This window comes from Condylura cristata, unplaced genomic scaffold (genome assembly GCF_000260355.1).
Source record: "Condylura cristata isolate star-nosed mole 26May11 unplaced genomic scaffold, ConCri1.0 scaffold00001, whole genome shotgun sequence".
Lineage (NCBI taxonomy): Eukaryota > Metazoa > Chordata > Mammalia > Eulipotyphla > Talpidae > Condylura > Condylura cristata.
In genome coordinates this window covers 21103312-21111280 of record NW_004567102.1, presented here as the reverse complement: position 1 = coordinate 21111280, position 7969 = coordinate 21103312, and the positions used below count along the sequence as shown (strand labels likewise).

Genomic DNA, 7969 nt, shown 5'->3' with positions numbered 1-7969 from the left:
TTCACACAAGGGTGAAGAACATCCATCTTCTCTTCTTTCTGATGGAAGAAGAATTTTATTATGCTCCTTGTTTCCACTGAAAGTCATGACTACAATTTATATGCTTTGTGCCTCCAAATCTTGTGCCCCTCTTACTCTCTGGTGGCACATTAAATTCTTCAAGATAGGAAAAAAAGAAAAACTGTAGGCTACAGCTGAATTTCTAATAACACAAAAAATTTCCTGGTTTTTAGGGTATATGTGTAGAAAGATGAACATAGTTTCAGTGTAGAATGATACAGATGTTTGCACAAAGTATACAATATATTTTTATATTCACATGGTCAGAATTGGGTTACTGTAACAAGAAAAGATCTCAACATATCATTTTATTAAACAACTAAAACGTTAAAGGGAGGGGAAATTCCACATTGTGATATGGTTAAAGTGATTACTTAGCATGGCCATAAGCAGCTGGGACACAGTGTGTGAGCACAGAAAGGCCGCATCACTGATCCAGTCCAGAAATACATTGACATGGACTCAACTGTGAATCAGAAAGTGGTCTGATATAGATACCACCATGATACAAAAGAATTAAGCAAAGTGGTATTTCAACATGTCAGATACGACACCAAATACGACTTTTAAAACAGGCATAGCACTTGAAATTGTCAAGGAGTTTTTATGCCCTACATGCAAAAACTGGAAAAAAGCCCAGGTCTGGTTAAGTTTACAGATTCAGGTCCAAGTTTGTAAGTGGAATCATTAAACTAAAACATAACAGAATAAACAAACTAAGAAAAAGAAGTCTCACGTTCATTCAGTGCTTCTTATGTGCCAGTCACAGTTCTCCCTGCTTTGCTTTTGCCCTGTATCAATTGAACATTATTGACTCTAGGGAATATAATTAGAATACAACTTTAATTTTTATTTTTAAGATCTCTATGAAAGGTACGCACTAGGGGAATTTCTTCCTCCCCTCTGGAGGAAAAAAACAAATACATTTGTAGGCTTCTCAGTTTTCCATCAATGAAAATATAAAAGGTCCTGTCATCTCTTTAGCATTATAAATATATTCTCAGTTTAGTAAATAAAGAACTCCCCATATAAAGATCAATTTTGTCAACTTGATAGGTAACCACAGAAAGGTAGCCAGAGCAAATATGACCCTACAGGAGCAGAAGTCTCATAAAATGATGCCCCACTATCCATGCCTACCAGGGTACCACCTGACCTTTTGTTAATAGACTACTAGCACTTACTCCTTCAAAGTGCCCTGGGCTCTAGAAAAATGAACTCTCTAAGATCACTCCTCTCTCCTTTTGCCTAGAAATCCTGTGGTCCATATTTGGCATCTCCCATGTTGAAGCCCGATGGAAAGTCAAACAACCCATCTAGGTATGTCACTCACAATACACCTAGACATACCTGGTCCACAAACAACATTCTTGCATTTAATTCTAGAACAAGCATCAGAAATGGAGGACAAACCAGGTAGTTCAATTTGACTTTACTCTGCCAAAACTGACCAGATTTCAAAGATAGGAAGATGATGCCAATCACTTGTTTTTACCAAGTTAGACAACACATATTAAGTTCTTGCAATGTTATGAGAAAGCTCTCCCTCTCACCTGGGGCAAGTGTAGTAGCACTCAAACATTGACCCTTGGCAAAGCAGTGAAGGGTAGATAAAGGGCAGCAGCTTCAGTCTTAAAGGAAATTCTGCTCACAACTATCATAGGCCCCAATAATATGATTCAATCTGTGTGTTTTTATATATTCTTATCAGCCTACTTTGAAATTCGTACCGAATGCTCCAGAAAATCACTTTAGCATCTCTTTTCTCTCTTGATATTTCAGCTGAAATTTCCAATGTGATATCAATAACACAGGTATTACTTCAGTTAATCTTCATACAAAATCAGCCCTGTGGGTACTTTAATCTCCCTTTTGAGAGATTAAGAATCTGAAGTTAAATAACTTATTTAGGTCATGAGGTTAAGCAGTAAAAGGGCTAAAATTTATACACAGCCATCTTTCTACAAAGCCTATGCATTATACTGCATATTATTTTGTCCTCAAATATCTGACTGATGATAAAACTGGGGAGTGAGACTATCAGTCTTCCCTGATATCATTTTTGAAAAAGAAAGCTGCACTACATCACATTTAGCCAGAGAAGGCACTGAGTGAAGTCCAGAGGGCAGGCCATACCTCGTCTGTCAGCTAGTAGTTGACAAAAGTGAATTCTGGCCTTAGGTGTCATTACTGCAGCAATGCTACCTGCCCCATAGTCTTGTCTCAATTTTTCTTCTGTAACTATTTATTTTTTCTTGTTTCTTTCACCTTTTATAAGTAGGATATTTTAGCTGATTTTTGATCATAGCATTTCTCTGCTTGGATTTCTCCTGGATAATGCAGTAAAAATAGGTAATAATCAAATGCCAATTCTTTAAAAATCTACATAGAATTAGTTTATCTTTGCCAGCCACAGAAAATAAAGGGAATTAACAACTACCCAGTCATGATGGATAGGAATTGTTACATCTTCTGAGTATGAAGATCAGTCAAAGATAGAAGCAGGAAAGCCATGTTCTTTGAGAATATGTAACTAGTGTTGAATGAACAAGGTAAACATTAAAATGAGTCTGTTAATGAGTAGATATGCTGGCTATGTTGAAACACACTTTATCGAACTATTACTTTTACACTAAATCTTACTTGGATTCTCATTCACATTTTTGTACTTACAAAATATATAAATCTTTTCTATTAACACTAACAAGGAGAATGCCAAATGTTATCTAACATTTAGGAAAAGAGACCTGTTACCTTCAGCATCATCTTTCACAAATTATGTTATCAAAATAAATAAATTACTTTGTATATTCTATTCTAAACCATTGATATTATAAAATAAGGAAACTTAGTTTAGGGCATTTAAAAATTATGTAGCGCCTTTCTGCTTTTCCCATTTCAACAGTCACCTATTCATGAGCACTGCAAGCTGCATCCTTGAGACACTAGGATTGATTCTGATGAAGAGTCAGTCACGATTGACTTGTCAAAGTTGAAGTGACTGGATATGACCAGATTGTGCACAAGGTCACAAGGGCTACTTTTAACTCTGGCAAAGTAATATTGTTACCATCAAGGACTCCTTCACTGACCTGGACTACAGAGTCTACATATTCTAGTATGATTCTACTCATGGTAAGTTTAATAATATAATAAGGGCTAAGAAAAGGAAGCTTATCATAAACTGAAAACCCATCTCCAGTTCCAGAAGCAAGGTTCTGCCAACATCAAATGAAGTGATACTGATGCATAGGTTGTGGTGAATATGTTGTAGAGTCTACGAGTGTCTTCACTACTTTGGAGAAGACAGAGGCTTACTTTACAGGTGGAACCAAAAAGGATCATCATCATCTCTACCTTTTCTGCTGATGCCCCAACTTTGTGACAGGTACAAATCATTACAAGTATGACAATTCCCTCAAGATTGTCACAAATGTCTCTTGCACCACCAAACTACTTGACCCACTTGGCTAAGGTCAGCTATGCCAACTTTGGTATCATGTGGCAGTTTGTGAACATGGACATCACTGCTCAGAAGTCCTTGGACAGTGCCTTTAGGAAGCTAGAAGGCCAAGGTTTTGTTCAGAACATCATCCCCACATCTGATTTTTTTTTTTCTCTACTCCTCTGACAGTTAATCCTCCACTATTGAGAAATGTCTTTCTTAAGAACCTAAGAGTCCCTTTGAAATGTAATCATGAAGAGATAAGGGTCCTCGCTCCTTATCTCTGTGGGAGGGTAGAAGTACAACAGTTGGTAAACACAAACCTACCTAACCCCAAGCTCCATCACCCAGTATTTTTCCATTTGCTCATCCTTGCATTTATAAGTCCATTCATCCTGTTTCAGAGGAAGAGTTCAATCTCTTTCACTATTACAACAGTATTTTTTAATTATATTTTTCCTAATTCAGTTAACATTTATTTATAACACTGTCTATGATTTAGAGGTCCAAGTTCACGGATGTTTAGATGTATGTTTATGAACCAGGCCTTGAGGGGCCTGGCATCCCCTTGTGCTGCCGTCTTAGTACTTGTCTTCACAGAGGAAAGATCTCAACATTGATACCAACTTTACAGAAAAGCAAATGATTTTGCTTGATACATAATACGAAGGGCAGGGAAACTCACTAAGCAGAGAGCGGTTCCAAGTGTGTAGCTGCTGAGTGACCAGAAAACAGGAGTCCCTACAGATAGGTCTACTGGGTAAAAAGTAAGGGATTAAGCTGGTAGGTGTCTCCCTGTTGTGTCCCTCAATGCTTGGCTGGGGATAGTGGGGTCTCCTAGGTAACTAAGGCCTGTGGAGTTTCTATTTTACCTGGCCTGCCTTCCAGAAATTAGCTTTGGTTGTTGCTTCAGCATTCTGTTATTGTATTGATATTCTGAATATTCCATTTTAATTGGGTTGGGGGTACACTTACTCCTATCAATTATTCCCCATTTAGTTTAATAAAAGGGTTTGAGACACCTGGGTTTGGGGGACACCCTCCTGGTTCCCTGACTATTCCTTATTCAGATTGATAAATAGGGTTAGGGACTTGGGCTCTCTGTTCCTGACTGCCTGTAACCATTTTGTAACTTCCTCATTCATTACCACACCCTACCCAACAGCAAAGCACCCATAATCCTCCACCATAGTCCACAGGGTACCATCCCATCTTCTCCTTTGGTAGCTTCAATTCTATAGTCAGATTTCTAGAGTGTGTTCTGGTTTAGTTTTGTTTCACATTTAAGTAAAATCATCTGGTATTTGGCTTTCTCTTTCTGACTTATCCACTTAACATAACAATAGAGTTGAGTAAAGTCTTTTCTCTGACTTTTTAACTGCTCTGGTACAATTTTTAATTTACCATCACTCTGACTTTGCTTAGCACATCTTTAATGAAGACTCTCTAACAAGTGAATGTCAGGACCATTTATTCCTCCCACAGCTATAGCACCTCAGGTCTCTGAATAACTTACTGAAGAAGTAGTCTATTGGTTTGAGGAATCAGGACTTTAAAAAAAAAAATACATGACCTATCAGAGGCACGACTAAAGTAGAGAGGGAATATGTCATGACCAACTGAGAGGATCCCATTCAATGTTAAAACACTTTATGCAATAGCCAACTATATTTACAATGTCCATCCCCATCTTTACACCCTCCTTTTCTCTTAAGAAACAGAACAAGAGACAGGAATTGATATTTCTTATGTCTTAAACTTTTCTTCTCTCAGGTATCTCTGAATCAACTTCAGCTTGCTGCTTTGAAAGAAAGTAAATCACTTACATTTCTCATAAAAGAGTAGTTCTCATCAAAGTAGATAAGCAAATTTTATATATAGATAAACAATTACTTGGGTCAATAGAAGAAATAAAAGAAAAACCATTATAAACTGTTTAAAACTAAACAAGATAATATAAACCATTCTACCTACTAAATGAGATAATATAAACCATTATATTAACCATAACATAAGCCAGGAACAGTTACAGAATTATTTCTGGACTTTTGCTCTGTTCATTCTAATCCTATTATACTCTTTTAAGGAGAGGAACTTTAGCTTCTACTTCCTTTAAGGTTTTCAGAGCACACGGCAAAAGCATACCGTAAATACTTATTAAAATGCTTGCTAACTGACAAATATTCATGCTGTGATATAATCAAGAAAGTGCCATTTCAGACCAGGAATCATGATTCAGATCCACAAATAAGGAGCAATCCCAAAGTGTGACTACATTGTCAGGGCAGATGGAAACTTGAATGATCAAAGAGGGGAGTGAACTAAGGTTTATATCCTTTGTTCAGAACTTTCAGGTTGAGAGAAGAATCTTCAGACAAAAAGCTGCAATGCAATGTGGAATCTGTCTGAACAAATATCATATGACTTTCTTGAGTGAACAGGCTGCTATGTTCTTCCATAGTTAAGCTGTGGAAGAAAACAGTGAGTTGGTGTTTGGAATAGCTGAGGAGCACTGAGTTAGACCGCTGAGCTGCTACACTTAGGAATTCACCTGACATTCTCAAGGTGGTAGCTAGAGACAAGACGGAGTCCACCTGATTTAAAGTAGTTTCGACAATGCCCACTAAATTAAATTTAAATGGGTTGTAATGTTTTTTAAAGTTAAACAGATGAAGCAACTGATTAGTGCTTTCTAAAATTTTGACAAAATTTATTTTGTATATGGCTGAGGTATTCAACACAGACAACTATGTGTGTTCTCCAAGCTGATGTTTTTTTCATGGCAATAATCACAGAGTAGAGTCCTTTCACTTGACCTAACTTTAATGAACACACATATAAAATAAGACAGAATACTAGTTCTAAAGGGCACAATCAGACACCCATTGCTCTATTGCTGCAGGCTTCAAAACTTTAACAGGTAGCAGGAGAGAACAAACTCTTCATTTATGTGCAAATGCCCTTCAAAATGTTAGTTCATATGCTGCAGTGAGCTCCTTTGATTCAGAATAACTACCCCATTCTCTCCTAGGCTCTAATAGACATTTTCCAAGACTGGGTGTCAGTAGTAATAGCTTTGGAATAGATTTTAATGAACACTGTCCGGACATATTTTGTTTCCAAAGTAAAACTACAGGTCAGTTTTAAAGAAAAACCCTTTTTTTAAATGTTAAAAAAAAAATGGCACTGGCCTAGATTATCCTTGATTCCTATAAATCCAAATTATATTGACCATGACTCTTAATTAAAATACCTGTAATTCCCTTCCATTTGTTTTTAAGTTAATTGATCCATAGTGTTAATATTAATAAAGTCAGCAATCTGTTAATATTTAATAAAGTCAGCAATCTTAGATAAAATTCAATCCAGGATTAGCAAGTAACATTTATTCCTTGAAACTACAATCTCCGTAAAGCCACAATTCTCTTTCTACATAAAATTATGTAGGTTTTAAAAAATACCTTCTAAATACTGTAGAGAGGATGCAATTTCATAGATGGCACCTGCAAAGTACACTCCCATTAAAGTAGAGCTCCCTGAGCAACCTATGTTTGCACAAGTTTTTGTAGTAGCAAAGAGAAATAGATATGACAAGAGCAATGAAATGCAGTTTACAAAGTGATAACTTGTAAGACTTCATTTTGAGCAATATCAGACAAAATGAGGCACTATTTGTTATTGATCAGAAATGGCCAATATGCATCAACTGGGATAGAAGAAAGATTTTGGGGAACCAGTACTGAGAGAATACAATTAAAAGCTAAGATTCTCCTAATCTAGAAACCCCGTCCACAAAGGTAGTAGAGAAATACAGTGCTTTCATTATTGATTGAAGAAGCATAGCCCAGGAGATAAGTGTGACATAGGTGTAAGACATTGCGAATGCTGATAGAATCTCACAACTCATCACAAACATATTTTCAAGAAAAATAATAACTTGTCCTTAGGTAAGAAGATTTGACAGTACCATTTTATCGCAGGTCATCCTAACTTTTATCTGGTCAGTTAGTGTGACCATCTATTTTAATTGTTTGTATCTGGAAGGAAGTGAAAACTCTTTTATCTTGATGACAAAAGACAACATGGCAACTTGAAGCAAGTGTCCAATGAAGTTAGGCTCCTATCTTCCCAAAGAAATTGACAGTTAGGGACACTTTCTTCCTTGATGCTTGCATTTCAAAGAGATGTCTCCTAGGTCTGAGAAAGACATTTTGTAGATCTTAAATCTGACAAAAGTCCTAACTCCTTTGCCAAGGACTTATATAAAATATAAAAAGAAGTTGGCCCTCCCTTGTGGTGCAGCAGGTTAAAGCACAGCACTGAGAAGCTTAAGCCACTTCTGCATGAGTTCGATCCCCGCCTGCCCGGGAGGAGATCCACATGGCGTGGAAGACCTCTCCTGACCCGCCCGCTGCTCCCCTCAGCAGTGTACTTCATCAATCTGCCTGTTCTGCTCCCCGCTCT

The 7969-nt window shown here is 37.1% G+C and overlaps 1 pseudogene; it reads left to right on the top strand.

The window, feature by feature from the left end:
* Nucleotides 1-3045: 3045 nt before the first annotated feature.
* Nucleotides 3046-3691, top strand: LOC105854077 (annotated as a pseudogene).
* The last annotated feature ends 4278 nt before the right edge of the window (nt 3692-7969 follow it).